Source organism: Ammospiza nelsoni, chromosome 3, assembly GCF_027579445.1.
Source record: "Ammospiza nelsoni isolate bAmmNel1 chromosome 3, bAmmNel1.pri, whole genome shotgun sequence".
Lineage (NCBI taxonomy): Eukaryota > Metazoa > Chordata > Aves > Passeriformes > Passerellidae > Ammospiza > Ammospiza nelsoni.
The window spans coordinates 78,268,001-78,288,325 of NC_080635.1; positions in this window are offsets into that span (position 1 = coordinate 78,268,001).

Below are 20,325 nucleotides of genomic sequence, written 5' to 3' on the forward strand. Positions count from 1 at the left end.
AGCAGGTGTGTTCAAATTTGCAGAAGAAAGGCAGGAAGAAGCAGTGGCAGAGCACTGTCTGAATAAATGCCAAGTCCTTGCTGTTATACATAGGAAGGTTTGGAACTGTAAATTGAATGTATATTGAAGGAAGCAGCCATTCTACAATGAGTAAACCAGTTGTACCAGAAAAAACACCCTAGTAAAATTTAAAAATCATCATTATTGCCACTAGAGCACAAAAGGAACAGTTGTGAGTAGACCCTGCCTGGATGCCAGGCACCCACAAAAGCCTCTCTATTACTCCCCTCAATAGCTGGACAGGGAGAGAAAATATAACAAGGAGTTTGTGAGTTGAGACAGGAACCAGGAGGGATCACTCACTGAATACTCACTATGACAGGCAAAATAGACTCAGATATAGTAATTGAATATGTTACTAACAAAATCAGAGCAGGGTAGTAAGAAGTAAAATAATATCTTCAAAACACCTTCTCCCCACCCCTTCCTCCTTCCTAGTTCTACATCCTACCCCTGTGTGATGCAGGGACACAGGAGTAGAGGTTTTGGTCAGTTCATGACAAGATGTTCCTGCCACTGCTCAGGGAAAGGAGTCTTTGTCCTGCCCCAGTGTGAGGTCCCTCCCACAGGAGACAGTTCTCCATGAACTTCTCCAAGGTGAGTCTATGCCACAGCAACAGTTCTCCACTGCTACCCCATGGGAGACTCTCCCACACAATGCAGTCCTTTAAGGGCAGGCTGCTCCAAGGTGGGTCCCCCACAGGGTCGCAAGTCCTCCTGGAAAACCTGTCCCAGCATGGGCTCCTCTCTCCACAGGTCTGCAGGTCCCTGCCCAGAGCCTGCTCCAGCTCAGGGCTCCTACAGGGTCACAGCCTCCTCTAAGACATCCACCTACTCCAGCCTGGCTCTCCTCCATGGGCTGCAGGTGGATCTCTGGATCCCTTTGCTCCTCCATGGGCTGCAGGTGGATCTCTGGATCCCTTTGCTCCTCCATGGGCTGCAGAGGTGCAGCTGCCTCACCATGGGCTGCACCACAGGTTGCAGGCGGTCTCTGCTCCAGCACATGGAACATATCTTGCCCCTCCTTCTGCACTGACCTGGGTATCTGCAGGGTGTTTCTTTGCACATACTCTCACCCTCCTCTTTGGCCACAATTACATCGGCCCAATAACTTTCTTTTTTCCTTTTTCTTAGTTATGTTATCATGAAGGTGTTGCCACCATTTCTGATTGGCCCAGAGTCAGGTCCACCTTGGAGACATCTGGAATTCACTCTGCTGGACATGGGGGAAGCTTCTGGCAACTTCTCACAGAAGCCACGCCTGCAGCCCCCCACTATCAAAACCTGGCCCTGCATCCCCAATACATCCATCAAAAGATTTCAATCAAATTTGGATTTAAATAGCAGTGTAGTACCCACAGATGCCTCTCATCCTTACTTAGCAAAGCACCAAAGCAATTTTACCATTTTATTGCAATTTATCTCTGCCTTTGTAATATATGTAGGAAGTTACTAAGGCTGAATTCTGAAGGACAAAGATGACTCGTGAATAGCATTTGCTTTAAGTATGAAGAAGATATGTCCTGAACATAGGACATAACAAAGGAAGAATTTAATAATATTGTGTTTTGTTATCCTAGAGGTGCATGTGGAGGCATAGGTAATGAAAAAGAAAGACATTTTATTAGATTAATTATACTCTCATGCTGGAGTGTCACTTGGATTACATGCTTCTACTTTGTGCCATCATCAGTCTGAGGTTTGGAGTGTGTCCTAAGTTTGTGTAACTGTAAACTGTAAACAATGGAATTTAAAAGTCAATTATCTTCAGAGGAAAGCACTTATAAAACCTGGGCAAGACATATTTTTCTGGGTTATTGCTCTTCTCTTCCAAACACAAAGCCTAGGGAAATGATATGCAAAACTTCTACAGTTAATGAAACAGTATCAACTGGTAATACTGAAGCTGGAAATGAAAATCAGTAATGCCAGAAAGTTCTAAAGCCACAGTTTCTTCCACAGTTTATAGTTAGCATTCTTAGCTCTCTGTGGAATTCTTGTTTTAGTTTCTGTGTTAACTATTCACTCTCAATGTCCTCTTGTTTATTACTGAAATCAAACAGATACAGTGCAGACAGTTTTTAGCACCCTTGAAATGCTAACAGTGCTCAGTTTTCAGAAAATTTCACTGCAAACTCTTCAGTAGTCATAATCTTAAAGTTTGAGGTAATTTAAGTAAAATTTATGCAAAGAATTTTTGAATAAGGGTGGTTGTAATGTGAGAAAACCATTACCTGTATTTTGTGCACATATACACAGTAACACTTTACAGCCTTTGCATTAAATGTGACAATCTACCGGGAAGTTCAGACTGAATTACTTCTTTGGAAAGGAGCAGGAAGAAAAATAAGAAAGTATGTGAGAAGGTATGTAGGGAATATCTGGTATGAGCTTCCTACCCTCCTCAATGTCAGTGCTGCAGGCAGTAAGATGCTGCAACCATGTTCAGCTCTGCTGAAAGAATTGGCAAGATCCTCACTATGCAGTGGGATGGATCTAGGTAATCTGATACTAGTTCTTCCCTCATTGGCAAAATCTCACCCATACAAAAAGCAAAAAAGTGAAAAGAAATAAAGGGAGAAAACACAAGATAGTGGGAATAATAGTCAGAATGGACTAGTCAGTTTAGAAGAGTGAGTGGGACACTAAACACTCCACACAGAAATATCAGAGCATAACTTCTACCACTTTTTAGCAATTCCCTATGGTCACACATACCACGTCCTTCTTTAGTGCAATGAACTGTACATTCACTGTTGGGTCTTCTCCCCCTCTGAACTAGTTACCATCCCAAAGACTGACAGAGGATGGCTCCAGAGATAAATTAATGTCATGCAACCACTCCACCTGGCAATTAAAAGGCAATGTAAACTGCTCCAGGTGCAGCCAAGTAAAGCTCACACATCTGCAGGCCATGGGGCGGTCAGTCAGGACACACTTGACCTCAGCAGAGAGGCACTCTCCACTTGGCCAGGCCTCCACATGCAGTGTGCCAGCACTGACAGAGCCTGCTTGAACTTCCCTGACAAGAGTTTCACCTCCTTGCTGATTTGGCCAGGACTGAATGAAAACTTTGACTGCTTGCAAAGGCAACCAAGCCAGCTGTGAACAGCTCTGCTGTAATAATCCTCTTTACAAGCAGAAAAATAGTCTCTAAAAGTAATAGGACAACCAGTAGCATTTGAAAACCTCTATAAATAATGCATACAAATAATATCCCATAAATGTAAATTACATTGCTTCTTGGGGTGAAACTGGAGTTGATTTTACTCATTGCTTTATCACCTGCTAACTCCAATGTTTATGAGCAATTTTGAATGTCAATATGTAAAATATATGACATTTATTATATTATTCATTAAATGAAATTCACAGACATCTGCTTCTGATTTTTGATTCAAGAAGGTGGGTTCTGTCAATGTGAGTTTACTTTAATACCTATGAGATTAATATTCAATGTATTTGGGTGTTTTTGTCATTTTATTATTCTGTGGTTCTGCCAGCCCTGAAGTCTGGCTTCTGTTACAAAATATGAGTGCAGAAGTGTACAAAAATTTCATGAGTTTTAGTGAAAATACAGACAGGGCTCATACTAAGACCAAAGTCACAGTCAAGGAACAAATACTATGTATGAATATTGTCTCTAAAGTTTCCGTCATGCATCTGTTTTTATCATGAATGCTGCCAGTGATCTAACAACCTTTTCCAAGAATGATCTGGGATAGTTTCAGCCCTTCCTGGCTAATCACTTCTAGGCACAAATGATACAATTTGCTTGATTGCTTCTCTTCTTTTAAGGGGTCATTGCCTCACCATATTGTCTATGTTTAGGTGCTGAGAAAGAACTAGGGATTTTAGTTTTGGTATGAATAGCTTAGCTGAATTTTGAGTTAACTTTCTAACATAAGTGACACTACAGCTAAGCAACAGGTTTTTTCCAGCATCCACAGTCAGCAGGTTCAATAAGGTGATTCTGCCCCTCTGCTCTGGTGGGACCTACCTGGAGTGCTGCATCCAGCCCTGGGGAAGGGACAGCCCAGGAAGGACATGGATTGTTAGACTGAGTCCAGAGCAGACCACCAAGGTGATTAGGGATGGAGCACCTCTCCTGTGAGGAAATGCTAAGAGAATTGGCATTGTTCAGCCTGGAAAAGTGAAAGCTTTGGGGTGACCTAATTGCAGCCTGCCAGAGGGAGCCCACAAGAAACATGAAGAGACTGTTTACAGGGACAGAACAAGTAGCAATGGCTTTAAACCGGAAGGGAGTAGGTTTAGAGGAGATATTCAGAAGAAATTCTCTTCTGTGCAGGCATTGATACAGTGGAACAGGTCACCCAGAGAAGTTGTGGATGGCCCATTCCTGTTAGTGTTTACAGCCGGGCTGGATGGGACATTGGTGAATCGGGTCTAGTGAAGGGTATCCCCGCTCTCCCCACTCATGTCAGTGGGATTGAAAGTAGCTGATCTTTAAGTTCCCTTTCAATCCACGCCATTCTATGAATCTATGATCTCTCAGTTACTGAGGTAAAAATGAAAAGCAGATATATGAAACTGATCCATAACTGTACTGAACTATTTACTAGGAGGAAAGGTATAAGCTTCATTAATAGCTACCAAGTTCTACAGAAGAAATTAAAAAAATGTATAGATTTAGAAATAAATTCTCTTAATTTTAATTAATTTTAATTTATAAAAATAATTCAACTTAGTTACTATATTTTATGTTATATAAGTGCATCTATATCAATTGAATCACATCCTCATCAAAACTTTAACTCTTAAAATGTATCACACAGCTTCCACAAAAAATTGTACTATTATACATGCAATGCAAGCTACACACTGTTGAATTAATTTCCTAAAATAAAGACCCTCAAGCCTGAAGCTTAAAAATATAATTCAACATCAAAACATAGGACAGAATAAAGAGCCAGCTGGTATCAGTCATTCAATTTGACTCTTGCCATGAATACATCTGTGAGAGACAGACCTTGTTTTGAGAACTCATCTGTACCTCTTATATATAAATATTACTGGTGTTGGCTGATAAAACAAATGTTAATTAAAACAGATGAATAAAAAAAACACCAACAAAACAAAGATAAAGAGAATCTATTCTGCTAAATGCAAATGGATACTTTTGGGATGAAATCTCAGACACTTCAAGAAGGTATTCTCTAAAATAAATATATCAATTACAAAACAGTCAATGAAGAGAGCAAGCTTGGAAGCTCATTAGAGGAAAATATTTGCCTACATCTTTATCTACCTTCACTTCTATGAGGCCTTCAACATGGTCCAACAAGACATTCTTATCTCCTTACGAGAGAGACATGGATGTGAAAGGTGGAACAGATGTATAAGGGGTTGGCTGGATAAACACATCAAGAGAGTTGTGATCACTGGTCCAGGGTGAGGTTGGTGTCAATTGGTTTCCCTCAAGGCTCTGTCTTGTGAGTGGTGCTCTGTTCTGTGATACCTTTATCAATGACAAAAATAGTGAGACTGAGTGGCAAGTTTGCAGATGACACAAAGCTGCATGGTGAAGCTGACACAACATAAAGAAGTGATGATATCCAAAGGGACCTGGACAAATGTGAGATGCAGGCCTACAAGAAACTCACTGTGTTTAACAAGTCCAAGTGCAAGTTCTTGCACCTGCATCCAGGCATGGGTCCCAACCCAAGCATGAATAAATACTGGGAAAAAATTCATTGAAAACAGCCCTGTGAGGAAGAACTTGGATGTTCTGGCTTGTGAACAGGTGGACATGAGCCAAGAGTGTGTGTCTGCTACCCAGAGAACCAACTATGTCCTGGAATGAATCCAAAGCAGCATGGCCAGCCGGCTGAGGGAGAGGACTCTGCTCCTCTGCTCCTCTGCTCTCCTCTGTTCTGCTCTGTTCTGCTCTGCTCTGGTGAGACCCCACGTGCAGTGCCACATCCAGCTCCGGGGTCCTCGGGACAAGAAAGACATGGATCAGTTGGAGCAAGTTCGAGGAAGGCCACAAAGTTAATCAGAGGTCTGGAGCACCTGTCCTATGAAGTCAGGCAGAGAGCTGGAGTTCTTCAGCCTAGACAAGGCTCAGGGGTGACATCATTATGGACTTCCAGTGCTTAAAGGGGACTTACCAAGGAGAGGGAAAGCCACATTTTTACACAAGCAGGTATAAAGAGGAGAGAGATGGGTTAGATATTAGGAAGAAATTCTTTATTGTGAGGATGATGAGTCACTGGCACAAGTGACCCGGAGAAGTTGTGGATGAATTGTTCAAGACCAGGCTAGACAGAGCTTTTAGCAGCTCTGTGTAGTTGGTGACATTTCTGCCTATGGCAGGAAGATTAAAACCAAATAATCTTTAAGATCCCAATGTAACCCAAGCCATTCTACTCTATGATTCCTCAAGACTGGAATGTCTCACCTACCTTTAGCTACTCAGTAGTGAGGAGACTCGCTTATGATGATGAGTCAGGGTCCATCTGCAGCCAGTGCAGAGAAATGGGCAGCTTGGCACCCACACAGTAAATGTCATCTATGCCTGTTTAGTTGTGCCCTAAGAGAAGCTTTCTCTCCAATGTCTGTATCATGTAATTGGTTTAGGCTTATGCCTAATCCTTGAATGTCCATAAACACTTAAGGCAGGTTATATCCTAGGTGCTAAAACTTAGTCAGGGAGGACATCCTTTAGGAATCACCTACCTCTCTCTATTATGTAGGGAATGGGATCTCTTGTACTAGGTCAATAGATCCTTTGGCACCTAACTCAGTGTTTCAAGTCAGGAAGCTAAAACTTAATATTTTTGGAGCTGCAAATCCATATTCAAATGCATGATGGTTGTGCTGCATTTCTTATGTTTTGCTGAACTTCAATTTCAATTTCACTGATAATTCCATTAAGACTCCTCCCTTCTGAAGCTGTCGAAAACTAAATTCAACTGGATTTTTCTCATAAGAGTTTTCCCTTCAAGCTTCCTTGTTGGAGGCTTAGATTAGAAAGAAATAATTTAAAAATATATCCCAGACATCTGTGACATACTATCTGATTTATCAACTTTTAAAGTGTATAATTATAAACTAGATCATCCAGGACTGTGTTCCTCACAAAATCTCCTTAAATACAATTCCAGCACAGAATATAACCTATCCTATGATCAGCATATTATCTCCTTTGTACATCTATATTAAGTCAAGCATGTTTATTTCTCTCTGTCCCTTCCTCTTTCTTCTATCCAACATTCAGTATTTCTTTTTCTAATCACACAGCAAAAGATGCACACCCATTTGGTGCTTCAATTTACCACTGTACATGGTCAGGGTGCAAATCGTCTGATTAAATGTAGACATCTACACTTTAACTAATCACTTGAAGTTCTTTTTCTGGTCAAGAACAAATAATTGGTATGTTAGTACATGATTGCTCTCAATATGTCTATTTCTCTCCATTGATTGTCACGAGAATTTAGGGCAACAAGATGAAAGGCAGACAACATCTATGTAGATCAGTGTATTTCCCAAAATGGACTTCACACACAAAATCTCTTGAGAGGAAAAAAAAAGTTTACTCAGTCTCTCAATGTCATACAAAATTCAAACCTGCTGGTGTGGGTTAGTTTCAACCAGCAGCTCAGCCCCACCAGCCACCTGGTCATCTTCATAATTCTAAACTCTTCCAGTCACTCGACTATCAGACACACCAATTGGGGGTGATTTCTTTATTTCTTAATACATAGCAAGCAAATAGACTGCTGCTCTAAAATGTCAACAAATGTACTAATCTGTTCCTTTCCAGAAAAATAAACAGCAAATTTGTATTCTCTTGCATCCTTGGTCACAGTTTTTCTCCTCCTTGCATTTTAACTTTTTTAGAAAGGATAATGAGGAAGAAAAATACATGGAGAGAGAAAAGAGCAGGAAATAAACAGCCCTAGAAAATACCAAAATGAAGAGCTTATCTTTTTGCATAAAGAACTGCCATATTTTGTCCAGATCAGTTCTAATTTCAGCTTTTCTTACTCCATTTAATCTTCAGTTAAAGCCAGCTCCCCAGATAATTGTTTAATGATTGATGTAAAAAATAAATTAAAAATCATGAGGGTGAAGTAAGACAGATGAACTAATTGAATGTTACACCCATTATCATCAGGAGCTACACTAAAAAACTTAAAACTTCATGTGAATGTTGTTCTAGTTTTTGGTTTGAATCTCACTTTGTGGCTAAAAGTTCAGGCCCTTTTACTAATTATGCTGTGTTCTCAACTAGATGAGGATTGAATGTCTGTAGAAGCGAACTGTAAATAAATCCAGAATGATCACAAATTATTCTAACAGTAATCTGGGCAATAATCCATACGTCCAATACACAAACTTTAAATTGATATCTGTTTGAATGATATATAATGAATTCAGTAGGTAATCTTTCCTCTGAAGCAATAATTTGGAAAAGACAATCAGATTTTTTTGTCAATCTATCAAACTATATATTTTATTTTCTTCTTAAATTGACATGTGACATCAGTTTCAGGCACGAAACAAGGACTGCATACTTTGATTTTTCTACAGGTAAATGTGAAAGGAACCCATGTATCATCTAATCTCTGTCATCTGGTTATTCTTCTATCAATGGCTAAAAGTATTGTGGACACAATTCTCTTGGAAGAAATCAAGCACAGACTTTTCGTTGTTTCATCTAAAAATACGTTACACAGTCACAGGAATATCATAATTTCCACATATGTCATGTTACTTTAAAATCTCAGGTAGAGATTCCTCAATCATCCAACACTGTTGTCAGATTTATTGCTTTACTGTTGTTTTTACTCCTCTTTTACTCTTTAAATTTGTGGTCCTGTATGTTTATCCTCTGAAGGAAACAGAGAAGTTCAGAACTAAAGGTGAAGCCCCTCCCACCCTCACAGTATTGAAAAATATGTTCAAAATCACATGCCACACCTGTGTACTTAGATGTTTTAAGCCTTTGTTGCTTTCTTTTTGTGTACATATTGAGCCATTAGCATAAAGTTGATTACATAAAAAAGATTTGTCATGAAGGAAGGACATCAGTGCGCATTTAGAGCATCAGTACCTGTAGAATTTATTAAATTCCTTCAGTAGTAAGAAATCAATGGCATCCAAAGTCACTTTTTTCTAAAAAAACCCCAAAACTACCAACTAACAACCTTTTTTTCAGTAGTGAAAACTTGCATTTCCACATGTTATTCTTGCTTTTATAAGACTTATACATTGTGGCACTCCAGTTTAGACTCATTATCTGCTTAAACTCTTCATGGAAGAAAATCAACTCCCATACCAATGTTCAAATAGCTAAAATTAATAGAAATCCATTAAGAACATTATAGAATCTATAAGAAGAAAACAATTTAATCCTACTCACCAGTAAAATACTGTGGAATTGGTTTATTTCATTTATTTATTTTATTTTTATGTCTCCAATTTGCGCCTTTTAAATGAATTTCTGTATTATTGTACTGGTCTGTACAGATTAGTAAATAGAGCAATAAGTTAATCTGAATTAAAATTCTTATGACTTTTATATATATATTTTATTATTATTATTATTATTATTATTATTATTATTATTATTATTATTATTATTAGCCTATTGTGCCACTGAAGATAAATTAATTTTAGAGATAATGTAAATATTTGAACTTTTAAAAAAATTTATAAGTAATATAGTATATGTATAAGTAGTATAAATGTTGCCTACTTATTAATAAGTAGGCAACATTTCAGTCCCAGTGAAAGAGTCTTGCCATAAGTTTCCATACTGACATAGTGTTAGGATAAGTAGTAGTCAATGACATAGCTCCAGGCTCATTTTGGTATTTCTGCTCATTAGTTCAGCTCAAAGATAAAAAAAGGCAATAAAATAAATATGTGGTTCTATACCAACCCATAACTGCAATACAATAAGACTTTGTATAGGTTTTTTAGTGTTATAAAATCAAAGCAAGAGAATGAATGTGGTCTGAGTGTCAAAAAATACATTTTGAACAAAATCAAATGTCTAATTAGTGTGTGATTTATTTTTGCTTGAGTTGTGATTTAAAGCAGACCATTCAGCCAAATATGAAGAACATGATGAATGGCACAATTTGGCCATATGTAAATCAGACATCACTCAGTACCTCTATGATGTAAATTCAAGTAGAGTTTCCTCTGCAAATTTTTTAATCTACATTAATTTCTATGAGAGATGGGCCTAGATGATGCATTTTGGATGTGAATTTGGACACAATTTGTTCTGGAATTTTGGACTGACATCTGTGTCTGAGAATGGGCTGACTTTTCATGGTAATTCTGAACTTTTCACTTTTACATTCTCTTTGTTTATTTCCTTATTACTGTACAACTCTACTTACCAAATGATGCTGTTAGGAATTATGTTTTACCATCAGTTTTAACATTTTTTACTGTCCACTGTGCCTTTGAGACTATTTTTGGTTGTTTTCTTTCCTCTCTACTCCAGTCTGTGAACTACAGGAGGTTGGATTGCTGTGTCTTGAGAAATTCTTTCATAATCCTTTCTATTTTGTCTGAACCTGAACAAGGGGCTTTTGTAATATACTCCTTATATAATAAAATTAGGAGGTATTAAGGAAAACTTCAAATTCTACTGCTTCTTATGTCTACCAACTCTCTTCTCTCCTACCTACCAGTTGTTATTCTTTCATAAATGTAATTTTCTTGTCAACTCAGCCTGTGGAATCTGTAGTAAGTAGATTTAACATTGTTGTAGTATTCTAGCTTGTTTACCTAATCTATTGATATTTTCTCTGTGTTACTTTTAGGATGAAGTCAACGTTTTGCAGAATTCTGTTGTTATGATTAAAAGAAGACACAAGAAGACTGATTCTCAGATAGTTTAAACTGTTGATAACAAAAAAGTCTCTAAGAGACCTCTTTTGGACAAAGAGATCAGAATATAAATAATCTGGCTGAAAAAATTATTTCAAGACAGGCCAGAAGCATGAAGATTATTGAAAGAGTAGAAATTATGTATTCCTTTTGATTAGCTGTTTTTCTTTTTTTGTGTGTGTGTGTTGCAAAGTGAAAGGAAATTTATTTATGTATAACTTTAAGTGGCTTAGAAATAGCATTGAAATCAAATAACTGTTTCCTCTTAGACACAGATGGTAACATTTTCAGAGTGTTAAGTGGATCTCCATCTCTACAACCTGAACTGGGTGAACGTCAGGTAAATAAATTCAGCCCTGGCTTCTTAAAGAATAATTCCCCTTTGTTGCCTAGCCCAAAATATTTAATAATAATTTCCTTAGACATTTGCTTTCTGTCTATTGTACAGCATCTCAATCTTGACAACATGTGGCATTATGTGGAAAAGTTTTTGTAGGGAGGTTTTCAGCACTGGCTTCTGTGACAAAACACAAGAAGCCATCCCCATGTCAGACAGAGCCAGTTCCAGATGCCAGTGGCCAATTCTGAGCCCACCAGTAACATGGTAACATATTCAAGAAGGTTAAAAATGGTTGCGCAGCAGCTGTGAGAGGAAGGACTGAGGAAATGTGTGAGGAAACCATCCTGCAGATGCCAGGGAAAAAGAGCAAGGAGTGCTCAGGTGCCAGAGCAGATTTCCCTGCAGCATGAGGTTCAGACCATGGTGAGGCAGCTGTGCCCCAGAATCCTGTGAAGGACCCCACATCCGAGCAAGTGGATATTCCCTAAACAGAGCTGTAGAGCCAGGAGAATCCATGCAGAAGCAGGTTCCTGGCAGGACCTGTGGCTCATGGGAGGCCCATGCTTGTGCAGTTTGTTCCTGAAGGACTGCATCCTGAGGAAAGGATCCATTCTGGAGTAGTTCTGGAAGAACTGAAGCCCATGGAAAGGACCCATGGGGGAGTGCTCATGAAGTGGCTCATGAAGTATCTCCTAAGGGAAGGACTCCACAATGGAGCAGGGGAAGAGCTCTCCTGGAAAGGAAGGAGAAACATAGACAATGGGGCAACCCCTATTGGCCTGGACTACTTGTGTGGACGAGGTAGAAAAATTAGGAATTATGTTGAGCCAGGGAAGAACCTTGGAGGGGTAGGGGGAAGGTGGCTTTCTCACTATACTACTCTTTTGCAATTTATTGGCAATAAATTAAAGTCCCCAAGTTCAAGTCTGGGTTTGCCTGTGATGGTAATTGGAAAGAAACCTCCCTGCCCTTATCCCAAGTAATGAGCTTTTCCATAGCTTTTCCCTTCTGGCCATTTTTTTGATAAAGAGGAAGTGATAGAGCATCTTGGTAGGTGACTGGCAGTTAATCAAGTTCAATCCACCACAGATAGAAATACAGTACCTGTCTCATTCACAAACATCCCACATGGCTGAGTGAACTGCCACATCTCACATTTGCTGAGTACAGAAGAATCCAATTTGGGGCTCCTAAGATAAATGACAAATATGTGTCCCCATTGTGGGCACGACTACTTTTTAAAACAAAGTCAGTACGGATTTGCAATTGTTCTTATTTCTTGTAAAGGTAAAAAATCTAATTCTCACATACCTATTCTTTCACTATTTTTGCAAAATTACTTTGGAGCATGGATGTTAGTATTAGTACCTTACATGGTTTCACAATCCTCTGAGAAGCCTGAAAAAAGTGTGCTATGTAGCACCAAATCTCTCTGGCACACAAACAATTTAAACTGCACTCAGAATACATTGGAAAGGCAGGCACTTTTCTGCCAGTCTAAGAGGAAGGTATCTCCAAAGTACAGTGACGTTCAAGGAGGAAATTTACTCAGAGTGCTATATTTTAGCAATTTTATTTTACACTGAGCAATCTTAACATCCCTATGGGATGAGGTATAGCGAGGGTGCATTTGTTTTAAACAAACAAAAAAAGTGGGTTGAGAATCTGATATTACAAGGTGGTAACTGGGAAAGATGTTTCCCACTCTGTGCACTTTCAGGCCACTCTGCTGAACAAAACAGATAGTGTTTGTTTTAGAGTAAATGAGTGTATAAAAATTGTCTGTCTTTAATTTAGTCTCAGATGAAGTGCTCAATAAAAACTCTAAATATTTCAAATGACACTGAAAAGTGAAAAGGGTTATTAAGGTTGTTTGGGAAACAATGCTAAAACTGATGTTTGTTCTCATTTTATGTATCTTAGTCTGTCAAGTAGACAGAGATTATACATTTTATTTGTGGCTCCTCAGCTTTCCCTACATACAGATTTCTAGTTCAAATACAGGATAGGAACTGAAATGTTAGATAGAAAAAGAGCTTTTATAGACTATATCTGGATTTCCAGCTTGCAATTTGAGAGAGAAAATAAATTCCCATAAATATAGAGAACAACTACATATTTTAAATGCAGACATTGCACAACCATGAAAAAAAAAGTTGTTAAAATTTGGGTAATATATATTCTGTTTGTCCCTCTGCCATATTTTAAAATATGAGTAAATTTTAAATTATGGTTAGAAATATCTTCTATGAAATAGGCAAAATAAATTAATAAGTATATAGATTGAGTAAGATAACAATGCAAGGAGAATTAGAAAACCAACATAGCCTTAAATCTCTCTTTTTCTCCTTGCCAAATTTACTCTTAGAATGAGAAAGTACTTCTTAAATTTGAAAGTGGAAGAGAGCTGGAACAGTTTCCTCAGAGAAGTTGTGGAGTCTCCTTCTCTGGAGAAAATTAAACCCCATCTGGACAAGATCCTGTAAAACCTGCTCTAGGTGAACCTGCTTTAGTCGGAATGTTGGACTAGATGATCTCCAGATGGCTCTTCCAACCACAACCATTCTGTGATTCTCTGATCCGTGTTAGATCTAAATTGCAAAATCTTCATACAAGTAAAATATACAATGCATATAAAAATGTTTTGCCAATATGATCAGAGAATTATTTTCTTTTGCCTTTGGTCAATGGAATACAGAAAAGACATGAACAAAGAAACAGGAGCTTAAAACAATGTGATCTTGGATAATGTTCATTAAGAGAGAGCTCACCTCTTCTGGAAACTGGTAAAGAAGCACATAATAGAAAAGTTGTTCTTCTGCCCCACTATTTTAAAAATTACTCTCCAATTTTAAATCTCTAGTATCTTCTAAAAAGTTCTTAACTAATGCATTATTTACAAAATCTTTAATATCTTTTTTTTTTAAGTCTTTTCATGATATTACAAAATGTGAGGGAGAGTAGAACAAGGGTTGTGAATTCCAGTTTAAAAGAAAAGATGAAAGTCACAATGAAAAGTGTTGTGAAATTTTATTTGTAGGGAAAAAAATCCTGAAAATGTGCTCTAAATTATACAGATGTGCCACAGAGATTCTGAACACTTTTGCATATTCCTAAATTCCCAAATTTCAGAGTAACCATAGGGGCTTTAAACAAAACAATCCTTCCACTTATTTTGGCTTAGACAGAGAGAAGATTATCTTCTATTGATCTTAATCAGCAATAAATTAGCTCAACATCAAGGCCTTTCTGATTCATCTGTACCACAGTCAAAAAGGAAGTATTAGTGAGTGTCTGCACTCTGTATGCCAACGTACAAGCAAAATATTTTTTACAAAATATTTCTATTGCCTTTGGTGCCCTTACATCCACTTAGAATCCAAGTCTAGTCCTTGGACTGAGCAGAAATTCTCTTCTTTGTTGCCAATGCATTTATTATTAAATAATGAACAATTATACAGATAAAGCTGATCAAAAGGACCTTGGAATTATGAGAAAAACATTCTTCAATTTTTACAGAAACCATGTTCTTGTCAACATAAAAGGGAAAAAAATAACTTTAATAAGACCACACTCAAGGGAATTAGAAAGTAGGTGTTGCCACATCTTGTACTCAATAGACTTATTCAGTGCAAGTATTACGTCTTCAGCTACTGGTGGTCCTATACAAGAGCAGGAAATCAAAGATGAAATAGATAAATACAGCTCAGCATAAATATATAGATAACATGTACTATATTCTAATATTTGTTGACATAGATACAGTCAATATGGTCATTGCAACTTTCCTGATTTGGGACCTCACAGTTCTGATCTCTGTACAATCTCCTAACCTAATTTCCAAAAAATGTCCAATGCAACAACAATAATCTTCCCTTTCTCTTCGTACTTAGACCACATCCACTTACACTTTGGCTGCACTGTCACACCCTGTTGTGATAAACCTCTTTGTGAGGTTTTTGCTTCCCTCCTTTTGCAAAATAGCAACTGTAGAGTGAAACAGATAGAACACAACTGATGGTTAACAATATTGAAAAGCCCAATTAAAAACCCTCAAATCTTTTAGTAATAGAAATAGTAAATGAAAATGAACATTTAAAATAGAAGTTTGAAGTTTGACATACCTGAAATCCATTATTATTGCTTATCTCCCAACTCGTGTTAATGCAAAAATACCTTATTCATGGAGACATGGACTTTTTATTGTAAGTAAATAACTATTTTGTCTACCTGATGCCCAAATAAGATTTTACTGTAAAAGGAAACTCTGTAGGTAAATATGTAGTAGCTTTCGGAAATATGAAGTTCTTTGATTTACCAAAATAGACCTGTTTATTAATGACATGTCCTTCTGCATCATTCTAAAAGTTGTGTAATCATTTTCCTCTCCCTCCAATGTCTACACCCTAGCTCCTTGTATGAAGATATATAACCAATATGAAAATCACATCAGATGTATCTTTCCCCATGAATTATTCAAAACAAAATCTCATGAAAGCTGTCAATATCCACAAACTTCAGGTAATTGGAATGAAGTTTTGATTGATCTCTTGGACTGAGATTAAGGGAAACAAAGTCCTTTTAATTCAATTATGCAGGACTGACAATTTTATTGTAGACCTTTGGCATTTAATGTTAGGTGACTATTTTATTTCCTTTATATCCAGTGTTCGATATTGACCTTTCCCAGAATGTGAAAGTATCTGACTCCTAGATCTGACTTCATCTTCTCTCTGTGTATTTTCTTATATCCATACAGACAAATCCATATGTATTTATATTTATCATTGTATTGGTGTGGAAGAGTACATGAAAATGGATAGAAACATATTGAGGGGCAAGCAGAATATAAATCAACTTATATTAGAAGACCAGGCAACACCTCTTTTAGAGGGGAAACTGTTCATAAACAGGCACTGATTTTGTCATGAGATTATGGAACAAATTTAAAAGTGAATTCTAGATAAAACCGAGTTTTAGAAAAAATTTGAAAATGAATAGATTAACTCAGAAATGTTTCAAGAAAAACACAAGTTCTGAATATTTTTTTTCACAATAACGAATATCATCGTAAGGAAATTTGTGAAATATATAAAGACTGTTCCATAATAATTTTAAATCATATCAGAAAAGATATGGTGGCTTTCACACGATGTTAAAAGCACCCTTCTCAGCGGCCCTCTGCTATTGGCACACCTGATAGAAAAATGTCAAAGGAAGGGTGAATTTGTAAATCATTGGCTGCTTAATATTCCGATTTTAATAGATATATTTTTATGGATTTTGTTCTGATTTGTTTAGGGGAGAGGGTTCAAGGATTTTTTAATTGTAGAAGAGTGGTAAAAGGAACTTTACTGGCTGTTCATAAAGTACAGCATTCAATCTTAGATATTGTCATGTGTCCCAGTTTACAAAAATAACATACATTTTCTCACAAAGATTAATCCTACTTGGATTGCTCAGTATCATAGATATTAATTGGCTATTCGTATCAAGAACCTGAGAGAGCAGGACAAAAATCAAAATGATTGAGCTTGTTTTCAGAAGACCAGAAATTGCGGGCTGCAGGCCTATGATTGGAAGAGTTCCATGGGATAAGACCCAGAGGCAAGGCAGGCTAAAGAAAGCTGATATCAAGGACTTCCTGACAAAACACAAATGCAAAAGGAAGCAGGAGCAGGCAATCTGGAAGGAATACAGAAACACAGCATGGGCATGTATGGTTAGGACATCCTTGGCCCACACCCAGAGCTGAGTCTGGGAAGGGATGTCAAAGGCAAGATGGGTTTCTGCAAGTACATGAGTGACTGAAGGAAGACTAGGGCAAATGGGGCCAAATGGGCCCATCTGGCTACCCAAGTCATGGAGCCAAGGTGCTGAATGACTTGTTTGCCTCATTCTCTACTAGCATGACTAGCTTTCAGGAATACCAGGCTCCAAAGACCAGGGGGACAGTCTGGAGAAGCAAGTCAGGGAATGCTAAAGTAAACTGAACATAAGCAGGTCTACGGGCTCTGATGCACCCATATGTGCTAAGGGAGTGCTGGTGCCACTGTGAGACAACTTTCGACTGTCTTTGAGTGATTTTGGTGACTGGGAAAAATGCCTGAAGACTGGAGAAATGTAAGTTGCCAGCAAGAGTACGAAGAGGACACTGGCACTGCTCACCTCCCTTGCTTCCTAGAATAGTAATGAGCACTTAATACTGGAAAGCATTTCCAGACACATAAACTGGAAATTAATTAGGAGTAGTCAGCATGGATGCTCCAAAAAGTCATCATGCTTCTCCAACTTGATAAAATTCCACAAATAAATGAATGGCCTGGTCTATCTTGATTTTAGGAAGGCCATCCACACTGACTCCCATAAAATCCTAACATGGAAGTTGATGAAGTGGGGTCAAATGAGTAGGCAGTGAATTGAAATCTGGCTGAATGTATGGTCCCAGAGGATGATGATGAGAGGCATGAAGTCTAGTTGGAGGACAGCAACTAGGAGTTTATCCAAGAAGTCAATTCTTTGTCCAATCTTACCCAAAATCTTAATTCATGTGCTGGATGGTGGAACAGAGTGTATCCTCAGCAAGTTTGCAAATGACACCAAACTGGAAGGAATGGCTGATACGACAGGGGGTCATGCTGACATCCAAAAGGACCCCCTGGAAGAATGGCTAGCAGGGAAATTTGCATAATTCAATGAAAGGGAGCACAAAGTCCTGCACCTGAGAAGCAATAACCTCATCCACTATCTCATACTGAGGGCTTCCCTGTTGGAGAGTAGTTAGAGAGTAGAAAGGGACCTGGGAGTCCTGGTGAACAGCAAGGTGGACATAAGCCAGCGGTGTGCCCTTGTGACACCAGGGGTGAAAGGTGTGTTGGGCTGTATTAGGCAAAGGATTGCCAGCAGTTTGAGGAAGAGACTGAAAGACCTCTCATAAAGCCGAGAGAACCTAGAGTACTGGGCCTCCAGGATATGTCTCAGGTGTGTATAAGTACCTGCTGCAGGAAGAGTAAAGAAGGCAGCTCTAGGTTCTCTTCAGTGGTGCCTGGGGACAGAACAATAGGCAATGGACATAAAGAAGTTCCAAATGAACATCAGGAAACCCTTTTTTACTGCAAGGGTTACTGGAACAGGTTGCCCAGAAATGTTGTGTGATATTCAAAAGCCACCTGGGCATAGTTCTGGACAACCAGCTCTAGATGGCCCTGATTGAGGAGAGAGGGTAGACAAGATGATTTTCAGAAGTCCCTTTCAACCTGAAACATTCCGTGATTCTGTGATCTGACCTACTTGTCTCCATTAGTACTTTTTAAATGCTGAGCTTTTCTTAATTGTATTACTTCTGAAAAACAGTAATTATTGTACTTAGGGGATACCAGGCATCCCTCATTGAATGTAATAAGCCAAAGTAGGAACATGGAACAGAAAGTAGGAAAATATGTATTTTCAACTAGAGTTCATCTACAGAGTTAGACATGCATAGATCCTTTAATCTGCATCAAAGAAATCAACTTCTTCAAATGATAACATTGAATCCCATCTGGTCTATATGAATGCAGGGTCATTGACTTCAAACCAATTTTTCCAGTATACAACAACAAAAGATTTTCCTGTTAAGTTAAAAACATCCATCTTGCCAAAATGTATGTCAGGGGTACTACTGAAAAAGTAGTAAGAAAGAACCAGAGTTTGTGCAGTTTTGCTACAGAGATGCAGTAGAGAGGTAAGACTGCTTTGATAAGCTCTCAGCTAACATTGCTATGTTCAGCAATTATTGACTCTGAAATAATGGAATTACTCCAGAAAGTATAAATTCTGTATCTTGAGGCTACAGTTCCAAAAGAGTCATCCAAATGTCTTCTAACCACCACAGTTTGTGTAGAAGATATGAAGCAGAAACATCCCTGGACACTAAAAGGTCATTGGTGGATATTTTCTGAACAGATTCAGTATTGCTTCTTTAGCAAAATGTAAGTAGCCAAGTAGAAGACTTTGGACTGTAAGATTTGGTACATTAGAAATGAAATAACCTATTTCTTCATTTTGAATTTTATGCCTCTGTGATACTTAAGGATTGTGCAGCACAAGTAAATAAAAATTAGATGGTGTGAAATAAGAAAGCAAACTGCAGGAGAGAAAAATGCCTAATTTTTAACATAGCCCCCAGAATGGGCTAAACAATTTGTGCAGCACACAGGACCCTGCAGAATAAAGAAAATCCCTACACATCAATACCAATGCTAACTGAACAGTGCACAAGCCAGCTAATTATGGGCAAGTCTCAGAGATTTTCTTTGGCTTTCAAAACATTTTAAAGCATATACAGGGGCACATATTCCAAAAAATACAGCCAATAATTTTTTCATTTCACTGACTCCTGAAGCTATACAGTGCCGAAGTTTGCATAACACCTAAATTATGGTGGTGAGTTTTTCATAGAATCCTTGTAGTTATTTACATTTTTCTCATGGTAAAAAGGCTTCTGGGATAGTGGCTAACTGCCTGGCCAAGCTGCTTCTGAGTATCCAGAATGCTGACCTTGGAGCTGTACTGGGACCTATATCTAATACACAACAGTCACAGTGAATGCAGGAAAACTAGACCCACACTCACATATAGAAAACAGCCTCCTCCTGCACAGCTAAATGTTTCAGACTTGGACTTACCTTTCTCTTCAAAGACTAAAATTTAGTTCCTAGGTTAAACAATTAATTTATCAGTGTCTTTTACTTAGAATGCTCTCACTAGGATAAACATGGAAAGTTTTACTTGTTGCTCTTTATGACTTTCAATAAGGTGTAGATCTCTGCTATAAATACTTCCAAAGAAGACTCCAGCTCTTAGCATTTTTCTAGCTAGAAATCTTTACAAGACTCCTGGCAGCCTAGGATCCTTCAGCCCCTCTATTTCTCCTGCTGCTGACATACCCCAAAGCCATAGATCACAAAGGCATGTGGAGGTGTCACACAGAAGAAGAAATAGAGTAGACATCATTCAATTGCTTTTTTTCTGTCTGTCATTAAATCAACATACAAAGATAATAATGC